Source organism: Marmota marmota, unplaced genomic scaffold, assembly GCF_001458135.2.
Source record: "Marmota marmota marmota unplaced genomic scaffold, marMar, whole genome shotgun sequence".
Taxonomy (NCBI): Eukaryota; Metazoa; Chordata; class Mammalia; order Rodentia; family Sciuridae; genus Marmota; species Marmota marmota.
In genome coordinates, this window is record NW_025999853.1 from 38,742,675 (window position 1) to 38,751,131 (window position 8,457).

The window sequence follows — 8,457 nt, forward strand, 5'->3', positions numbered from 1 at the left end:
AAATGCACAGGCTCAGCTGAAGTCCTTATTCATAAAGATATGTATAGAAGGTCCTAACTTTACTCTTCAAAATTTAATATGGATCTAACAGTATATCCAGCGGTTGACTGTCTTGAGACTGCTATTATATCTTGAGACTGTACTCCATTTGCTGATTACTCACTGGTGAAAGCTTTTATTTTAAAAAGTATAACCTTAAAATAGAAATAATTGGGGAGAATTATGTATATCAGGTAGGATTAAAATCTACTACATATAATTGGAAACTCCAAATCACAGTAGCTTAAGCAAGATAGATAATTATTTTCTTTTATGATTAAAAAAATGTCTGGAGGTAAGAAGTCCAGTAGTAGCACAGTATTTCTGTAAAGTCACTGATCCAGAATTCCTCTTTTTGCTTCTCCATCCTTAGCATTCCAAGGAGCAGAAAGAAGCAATTGAAGAAGGATAGAAGAGTTCTTCTACTAGCTATTCGCTTCTTTTTTGGGGGGAAGGGTACCAGAAATTGAGCTCAGAGGCACTCAACCACTGAGCCACATCCCCAGCCCTTTTTGTATTTTATTTAGAGACAGGGTCTCACTGAGTTGCTCAGGGTCTCACTAATTTGCTGAGGCTGGCTTTGAACTTGAGATTCTTCTGCCTCAGCCTCCCCTGAGCCACTGGGATTATAGGCATGCACCACCGTGCCCAGCAGCTATTAGCTTCTTTTTAGCACCTTTTCAGTAAGTCCCATTCAACACTTCTGCTTGTATTTCCTTGGCTAGAACATGGTCCTACCTATACTTACAGGAGAATGGAAATTTAATTTAATTAAATTAAATAATTCCAATAAAACTGAAGATCTGGAAAAGAGAATGGGCATTGGGTAGCAATTTCTGATCCTATTACAGTATACACATGGGGATTTTCAATTAAACATACACATGCTTCAGAGAGTACTCAAGAAAGAGCACTGGAATAGCAGAAGATGCCCTAAGTTCTAATCTGCCTCTGCCTTTTATCTACCATACCTTGGGCAAATTATTTAGCTTCTTTGAAGTTTAGTTCTTTAATTTTTAATGTGGATATGATAATTCTTTCCCTTTCTGCTTTTCAATTGTTATAAATTGCAACTGAGGCAACATATGGAAAGCACTCGCAAAACTATAAAAGCTTTACATAAATGCAAGTTTTTGCTTCTTCAGGATGCCTCAGCTATAATCAGGGAAAGGTCTGTTCAGTAGCCCTCCCAGCAAACCCTAACATCTATAACCCTAAGCTGAGAAATCATCCCCATTTCTAAATTGACTTACCAACTTTTGATCATGTATTCTAAGTTTATTATTCTAAGTCAATTAAGTTATTGTCACCAGACCATTAAATGATGCCAGCTACATGTACTGTAATTGTGATATGGGTAAAGGCAGAAATTTTAAATATAAGATCATGTCTGATGGCCAATTTCTTGAATGGAAGTCTTGCCCACTGTAAGAGGACAGAACTGACTCTGGATAGCAGAAGAGAGAGTTGCATTACAGGATTTAAAGTGGCTTACAGAATCACTGGGGACAGGGAGCTGAAGAAAGAGCTCCTAGGTTGAGTTTCCATGGATTAACTCCCCAAACCCCCATAGAATTGTGCTGTTGCTCCTGCCACGATCAAGAAACCATCTGTTTAATTAGGAGTCTTTCTCAGGGTCTTGGCTCCAGAATCATACTGCAGCAGCCTTCATTAGATCCAACCTGATCCACACCAGCAAAATGATGCTTTGTGCCCTTTCTCACTGTACTGAACTCCATTACAAAACTAAGTCCCACATGATTGCATCTGATTGACGGACCCTTCATCAACCTAGGATCCTAGTTTCAAGGTACAGCCTTTGTCTTTATAACCTCTGCTAGGAATGTGTTGAAATAGGTGTCTTATCTGTCAATCTACAGTATCTGTCAGAATGATTTTTAAGTGTACCTATGAAATGGAAAATGCTATTTGAAGTTCAAAAATGCTGGCAACATGTCTTTGATATGAAATAATTCCAATATTGTAAGATATAATCAGAGCAGAGAGAATTTACTTAACTCAAATATGGATTGAGTGAAGAGTCAGAAAACAGGAAACATTCATCTTGTACATATATCTATAGCATGCTGTTTTTATGTGACATTTGCATTATTGTGCAGAGTTAGGCATGTGGATGTTATTTGTTCGTATATATTATTTGCTCATATATATAAATTTCTGTTTATGTACATTGATTAGGACAAGAATAACTTATTCATTTTAATGTGTTTACAGGTCATTATAAAAACACACTAATTAAAGTTCAATGTACGCATAGAGATGATCTAATGAAATTTTATTGACTAGGAGAGTTTCTAGTACTCATCTTTCTGCTTGAACAGCTTAGCTAATAAAACAGAAGGCATTTGAAAATAAGAATGGGTTATAGTCATAGAAAAACAACCACAGTTCTTAATGATTTTTAAAATATTGTAGAAAATAAACTGTACTCATTAGAACGAGAAGATAGTTTTGTTGTTGTGGGTCAGACCAGTTTCAGAGAAGACTTCCAGACTTCCAACCTGATAGTGCAGCACTTCCTTTGACAATAGGACCATGACCTCATACTGACTAGCGTGTTAGGGAAGTAGATAAAGATGTTTAATGGATGGAAGAATGAGACAGATATTTTTTAAAAAAAAATTTTGTAGTTGAAGATGGACAGCATGCCTTTGTTTCATTTGTGCTGGGGATCGATCCCAGTGCCTGGCACATGCTAGGCAAGTGCTCTGCCACTAAGTTACAGCCCCAGTCCCTAGACAGATATTTTTAAAGACTAAAAGCAGGGATTCCAGAGAAGAGAACAGAGAAGGGAAGACTGAAGGGCAATGAGCCACTGAGAATATCCCTCTTTCTAAAATCTGTTTTTTGGGATTGGGGTAGAAATGCACTTGCCTAGTATGTATGAGATCCTGGGATCATTACTAGTACCATAAACAAATAAAGTTTGTTCTGTTTTTTCCCCTGGGAAAATGGTTCTCAAACTTTTTGTTGTTAGAATCCTTTGAACTCTTAAAAATAACTGTGGTCCCTAAGAGCTTTTGTTTACATAAATTACATGTACATACCTATCAACTTGTATCATATTCAAAATTAAAACTTAAAAAATTAGAAATATAAAGCTTTTGGTTTACAATAACAATAAGGAACCTATTACATGTTAATGTAAAGGTTAGTTACAATTTGAAGTCATTTCGGTGAATAGTTTGTACTCCATTAAACTAAAATTTTTTGGTCAATCTTGTACTTTGAATGACCCCTTTGCAAGTTTTGACTATGTATTCATTATTCATTGGCCATTGGGAAAATATTTATTCACTGAATTATGAATATATTCCAAAGGTGGACATGTTATATGATATTATATAAAAAGTCACATCTATTAATGTCACATAAAGTCTTAAGCATTAGGAAGCTATCAAGCTTAATGTGAAGCATATAGATTTTCTCCGGGTCCAATCTTCACTTGAACTTTGAATTATTTTGGCAGCAAATACTGTTTTTTTGTTTTCCTTAAAGTGATATTGTTCATTTTTCAAGAAAATGTCTGCCACATGCCCACATCTGAATCATCATAGTTTTTGTGTTCATTGTTCTTTTAAATAAAAATGATGACTGATGGAAAGAAGTAGCTAGTTCAGCTTGCAACTCAAGAAATTCTATGAGTGCTTTTTCTACAGATACTCACCATATATATATATATATATATATATATATATATATATATATTATGTATATACATTATATATATATTATGAATATATATATATTATGAATATATACAGAAATGCTTTACATCTACTTCTGATTTCATCACACAAAATATCCCCTCAAAATTGAGAGTTAAGAAATTAATGATTTTTACTGTTTTATCAAAGACATCCTTAAGTGAAAGCAGCATTCCCCCCCTACACACATAAATTCATGGTGATGACTACTAACATAGTAAAGATTACTAATACAGTTAGTACCCCTTCCTTAATTTGTGCCAACATGCTGATGGTTTTGTCTATTATCATTGCAAATATAATGAAGTGAAAAACATGGTGCTTTAGTTTTTTTTTTTTAATAAAATTGATTTCATGGACTCCCTGTAACACTGCTGCAGTGGTATTTGAGTTGACAGTCCCTAGGCAGGTCCATATTAGTAATTGTCATTGGCAGCGACTTTTGGGTTTGTAGCAAGGAAGCCATCATCCTGTGCTATCCCCAATGCATGAAATATTGAAAGAGTCTTAGATTATTATTTGTATATCATTAACATTAGTCATGCATTGCATTGCTCTAAATAAAAGTCATTAGCTTAATTTTATCAGCGTTGCCACAGTTCTTTTCTTGGCCTTCCCCCTTGTGTTATACATTCTTTCTGGGCCATCCCACCCACACCCCTGGCTGTGTTCCTCTCACTGGGAGATTCCTCTGAGTTCTGAGTTGGCACTTCTGCCTCTTCCCTTGGAAGTCTTATACGTACCTTAGATCTAAACCATCCCTTTCTCCGTTCCCTCTCTTAAATGCCCAAGCTAGAAACTTGAAAGTACATTTTAGACTCTTTTCCCCAACTCATACTTACTTAATCTTTAGGTCATGAGACTTTATTTGCTATATTTTTTGATTGCCCCATGATTCTGCTGCTATGTTGTGAAACCATGGCTGAGTAACTGCTCCAGTATTCTGACTGGTTTCTCTGCCTTAGATTTGTTCTATGTCAATCCATCCCTTCTTACACATCCTTTTTGCCCTCTAAAGCTAAAGTTGACTATATAACTCCTCTGCTGAAAATCCTTCAGGATCTTCAGCATCGGAGAAAAACTCCATAGCATGGCATATGGGATCCTTTAGTACCCACTTTTGTCTCTCACCAGCCTTATTTTCCACATGCCCTCTGTTCACCCAGCCACAACATTATGCTTATGGTTCCATCAAAGTACCACACTCTCTCCCACCCTGGTGATTTTGCCTATGCAGTTTGCTCTGCATAGAAATCCTCCCCACCCCGCTTTTTTTTTGGCCTTGGTGAATCACACTCATTCTTCAGTATTCAGCTTAAGTACTCAGCAAACACACCCCACCCTTTAATCTATGTATTCCACAACTCCTTGAACTTGTCTCCAGTATAGTATCAATTATATTGTACGCTTACCACTGGTTTGCTTGCCTTTGTTCTCCAGGGCACTTAATTTTTTAATGAAGAGTCTATCATGTAACATTCTTCTTTTCTTTGGTGCCTACCATGGTATAGGGCACATAGAGAAATTTTTTAAAAATGAACAAATTGAATTATGTAAAATAATTATTTGAAGAATAATTTAGAATTTTAAATCTTCACATTTTTTATAGGGGAAGTATCTATAGGATTCAACATTGCATAATTAAAGAATTATAGTGGAGTAATAACTATGTTTAAAATAACAATTTCATAGTTCTTTTCTGGGTTTGGTTGGATTTCAGTTGCCTGTCTTCTTGTGGAAGTAGCATCCTGCAGTGGATAACTAAGAGCCCTTGAATTGGGTGAGGGTCAGTAAGAAAATCACTTCTCTTCCTGTAAATGTTTTACTTTTCAATGATAATGGGTTCAAGTACTCCTGTGCTGTAGTTTCCAACTGCTTAGGGTGGGTTAGGCTAGGGTTTGGGTGGTACAAGCCATTTTAGAAATCTGAAATCAAGGAAGAGGGGAGAAGCTAGAAGGATGGAGAGGTGCCTTTGCCTTGCACATCTGTAGAGGCCTGTGGATAGCTCTTTCCTAGAGGATAGGGCACTCAAAATCACTAGGAACCTGGCTGTAGAATTATTTTCATCCTGGATTTTCTCCATGGTGGCTGTACCATGGAGGTCACTCAGAATCAGGGATTCTGGCAGGGAGTGACTAACTTGGGAAAGCTTAGAGACTTATAAAGTAGGTGTATGTTCTGAAAAAGTATTATTAGGAGAGAATCTCACAAGCTTAACCTTTTCTCCTGTGACTTCTTAGAAACACACAGAAATTATTTCTTGAATGTGAAGAGACTTCAATATTTTTCAACTCAATGGTTAGAATTTATTTTAGCAAGCTAGATTTACCCACTGCAGACTCCTACTTGAAATTAAAGGCCTCTCATGTGAAGCACAGGAGAATTTGGTTTTGACAAACATTGTTTCTGAGTTATCACTGGGAGGGCCCCGGGTGTGTTGACTATGGAAATCTTTTGATATTTCAGAAGCTTTTTTATCACAATCCTTTCTTTGGCCTATTTTTCCCCCCCGCCCCCCTCTCCCCGCCCCCCTCTCTCACCCGCTCCTCGCCCTCATTTTTTTTTTTTTTGTAAATCATGTTCAGCTTGGTCTCTTTTTGTACTTATGGTCATATGATGACAAAAATATATTTTGTACATACCTTGATTTAATTGAATACATCATATTAAAGTTATTTTCTATAGCAAATATTTGATTGTTTTAGACTTGGAAACAAGGTTTCTCTCATTTTCAAGAACAATCAAATTGGGGCTGGGGATGTGGCTCTAGCGGTAATGCGCTTGCCTGGCATGCGCAGGGCACTGGGTTCGATCCTCAACACCACATTAAAAAAAAAAAAGAAAGATGTTGTGTCCACCGAAAACTGAAAAATAAATATTAAAAAGTTCTCTCTCTCTCTCTCTCTCTCTCTCTCTCTCTCTCCTCTCTCTCTCTCTCTTAAAAAAAGAATAATCAAATTTACTCTGTAATCTTGTGATTTTCTACGAAATAATATGTAACTATCTCTTTTTAGGTTCTAGGTATAAATATATGTACATTTTTTTTTACTCTTCTTATTAGAGAATCTTTAGTGTGTCTTCTTTCTATCAAGTGGGTTCCCTATGGTACAGTAAGATCACTAAATGCAGAATAATGTGCCTTCCAGTACGTCTCTTAAATTACATCCCAACAACATTTTTATAATTTTATCAATGTTTTTATCTTAATCCCTAATTTTTTTCACACATTTTGTGTTATATGATTGTATATCTCAGTTTCTACATATTGTGTGGTTTATAGAACCACTTGAAATAATGTAATCATAGAATGTCAAGCAGTGTTACAAGAGGAAAATGCATAGAGAACTACAGTCTCCTTGTATTTCACCATGTTATTGAGCTAACAGTAATCTCACTAATTGTGTTGCTTTCCAAAGTGTCCACAAACATTACTTCCTATTGCTAAGCAAACAAACTGTCCTTTAGAAAGGAGTAGAGATAATTTTCAGAAAGGATACTGTCACTGCAAAGCAAATTTTAGCTAGAAGTGAAAGCAAATAAAAACTGCAAATGAGCCAATAAAAAATGAAAAAGAAAAGCATTTGCAAAATAAATCCTATGATGCACTTAGGGAAGGACTGTATGACATTTCCTTTTGCTGTTATAATGGTGTACTATTTGGTTGACCAGCTGGCCAGTCAGCCTCTAAGGACTTCATATCCTGTTTTCCAATTATAGAAATACAAATTAATGCATCTCCAGTGTTGAGCAATGACATTTTGGATCATTTAACTAACTCCTTTACACAGGTTGCTCTCCTTTATCAGCACCATAAAAATGAGACTGACGGCAGCATTTATAGTCACTGATAAAAGTAGCCTCCTAAGCGAATGCCTCATGAACTCGTTCTTTCCTGTTGCCCAGCATTTCTAGCAAAGCAGAAAGGTTGAAGAAAAATGAAGCATATATTTTGTAAACACCCAAAGAAATTTGATGATAGGTTCACTGACAACATTAGGGCCAGGATGGGGAGTCATCTGGAGCTATGAAACTGCAGAATTTTTCCATCTTAGAAAATTGCCTCATAGATAGTTTATTTTAAATCATCCTCGCATAGTAATTTAAGAAATATGATAACAAATTAGAATAAAAAAGAAAGATGATCAATTAGGTCATTAAATTAAATTTTTGGTTGCTACTTTTGTAACTTTAATGAACGACTTGAACATGTTTTTGTGCTCTGCCATTGATAAGGCTGGTGTTCTAAAGCCTTTCTTCTTTTGTTTCCAGGGCTTAAATTGTTGAATTGGACTTAAGCTCCCTTTATACTAAGATTTGTATGTCCAAAGAGGAAATCCAAAATCTACATCTTCTTTTTTCTAGAAGAAAATACATTGTCAAATCTTTTTGGTTAGCAAGTAAGGTTGTATGGGTAGGCATAGTCGTGTTCACAAATGACATTAACATTTGGATTTTAGATGTGCTATACATTTTAGATGTGTATGATACATCCCCAAAAATGGTCCTATGAGAGCATCAGTCATGGATACATTCTATTACTAGAGAGCATTATTATGAATTAATATTTTAGAAGGAATCCTGCAATTATCTTGTGAATATAACATTGTATCATGGGGGTGGGGTGGGCAGGAAGAGTGTTGGAAGACTTTCTTTGCCAAATGGTAATATTTAGGTAATTTTTGTAATCCCA